The 2379-nt window shown below is 39.0% G+C and overlaps 1 protein-coding gene across 1 annotated transcript in view; it reads right to left on the minus strand.

The window, feature by feature from the left end:
- Window positions 1-2379, minus strand: part of LOC101861948 (type 1 phosphatidylinositol 4,5-bisphosphate 4-phosphatase) — a gene marked incomplete at its 3' end in the record, with an annotated part of 17237 nt that overhangs the window by 10644 nt on the left and 4214 nt on the right.

Consider the following 2379-nt stretch of genomic DNA (forward strand, 5'->3'; position numbering starts at 1 on the left):
CCGTCGGGACTGGGCTGTAGGGGGGCGGAAGGTCACCCTTGCCCCATCGGGTCCTGGGTAGATTCCCCCTAGAGTCAAGGGCTTTCAAAGGGGCAGCCAGTCAAATGGGCAGTTAGTCAAAGGGAGCAGTTAGTCAATCCAGCAGTTAGTTTAGTTTAGTTTTAGTGGGGTTTTTCCGCCCGCTCCCCAACTGCATAAGGTGATTTGAGCACCGAGGGATGGGGTGTCAACAGAGAAGTCTATACGGGGAACGAAGTTTATTCTGCTCCCTTTTTTAAGCCCCAGCAGCAAAAAGTCTACTTTAACTACCAAGGCCCCCAAGAAATAGCAGTTTCCAGGGAAGGGAGAAACATCCAAAAGAAGTAGAGGGAAAAATGACGATAGTAAGGTTGAGGAAAGAAAAACCTGCCCTCAGTATGAGTATGACTTTGAAAAATCAGCCCATTTACAATTCTCCTGGGAATAAGAACATGTTAATACCCCCCGCACCTTTGGGATTGGCCTCAAAACACTTCAGTCAGTAGCACTGCCCTGGTTTTGGGGGGGGGGGGGGGATGAGCAGTTAGTCAAAGACCAGTTAATCAAAGAGCAGTTACTCAGTGAGTAGTTAGTCAAAGAATAGTTAGTCAAAAAGCAGTCAGTTAAGAAGTTAGTCAAAGAGCAGTTAGTCAAAGAGCAGTTAGTCAAGAAGTAAGTCAAAGAGCAGTTAGTCAAAGAGCAGTTAGTCAAAGAGTAGTTAGTCAAAGAGCAGTTAGTCAAAGAGTAGTTAGTCAAAGAGCAGTTAGTCAAGAAGTAAGTCAAAGAGCAGTTAGTCAAGAAGTAAATCAAAGAGCAGTTAGTCAAAGAGTAGTTAGTCAAGAAGTAAGTCAAAGAGCAGTTAGTCAAGAAGTTAGTCAAAGAGTAGTTAGTCAAAGAGCAGTTAGTCAAGAAGTTAGTCAAAGAGTAGTTAGTCAAAGAGCAGTTAGTCAAGAAGTAAGTCAAAGAGCAGTTAGTCAAGAAGTAAGTCAAAGAGTAGTTAGTCAAGAAGTAAGTCAAAGAGCAGTTAGTCAAAGAGCAGTTAGTCAAAGAGCAGTTAATCAAGAAGTAAGTCAAAGAGCAGTTAGTCAAGAAGTAAGTCAAAGAGCAGTTAGTCAAAGAGCAGTTAGTCAAAGAGTAGTTAGTCAAAGAGCAGTTAGTCAAAGAGTAGTTAGTCAAAGAGCAGTTAGTCAAGAAGTAAGTCAAAGAGCAGTTAATCAAGAAGTAAGTCAAAGAGAAGTTAGTCAAGAAGTAAGTCAAAGAGCAGTTAATCAAGAAGTAAGTCAAAGAACAGTTAGTCAAGAAGTAAGTCAAAGAGCAGTTAGTCAAGAAGTTAGTCAAAGAGTAGTTAGTCAAAGAGCAGTTAGTCAAGAAGTTAGTCAAAGAGTAGTTAGTCAAAGAGCAGTTAGTCAAGAAGTTAGTCAAAGAGTAGTTAGTCAAGAAGTAAGTCAAAGAGCAGTTAGTCAAAGAGCAGTTAGTCAAAGAGCAGTTAATCAAGAAGTAAGTCAAAGAGCAGTTAGTGAAGAAGTAAGTCAAAGAGCAGTTAGTCAAGAAGTTAGTCAAAGAGTAGTTAGTCAAAGAGCAGTTAGTCAAGAAGTTAGTCAAAGAGTAGTTAGTCAAAGAGCAGTTAGTCAAGAAGTTAGTCAAAGAGTAGTTAGTCAAAGAGCAGTTAGTCAAGAAGTAAGTCAAAGAGCAGTTAGTCAAGAAGTAAGTCAAAGAGTAGTTAGTCAAAAAGTAAGTCAAAGAGCAGTTAGTCAAAGAGCAGTTAGTCAAAGAGCAGTTAATCAAAAAGTAAGTCAAAGAGCAGTTAGTCAAGAAGTAAGTCAAAGAGCAGTTAGTCAAAGAGCAGTTAGTCAAAGAGTAGTTAGTCAAAGAGCAGTTAGTCAAGAAGTTAGTCAAAGAGTAGTTAGTCAAAGAGCAGTTAGTCAAGAAGTAAGTCAAAGAGCAGTTAGTCAAAGAGCAGTTAGTCAAAGAGTAGTTAGTCAAAGAGCAGTTAGTCAAGAAGTTAGTCAAAGAGTAGTTAGTCAAAGAGCAGTTAGTCAAGAAGTAAGTCAAAGAGCAGTTAGTCAAGAAGTAAGTCAAAGAGAAGTTAGTCAAGAAATAAGTCAAAGAGCAGTTAATCAAAGAGCAGTTAGTCAAAGAGCAGTTAGTCAAAGAGCAGTCAATCAAGAAGTAAGTCAAAGAGCAGTTAGTCAAGAAGTAAGTCAAAGAGCAGTTAATCAAGAAGTTAGTCAAAGAACAGTTAGTCAAAGAGCAGTTAGTTAAGAAGTTAGTCAAAGAGTATCCAATCTATGAGCAGTCAGTCAATAATATATAATAATATACAGTGGCGTCCGATATGTATTGCTAATAATATACAGAGAG

This window comes from Aplysia californica, unplaced genomic scaffold (genome assembly GCF_000002075.1).
Source record: "Aplysia californica isolate F4 #8 unplaced genomic scaffold, AplCal3.0 scaffold00144, whole genome shotgun sequence".
Taxonomy (NCBI): domain Eukaryota; kingdom Metazoa; phylum Mollusca; class Gastropoda; order Aplysiida; family Aplysiidae; genus Aplysia; species Aplysia californica.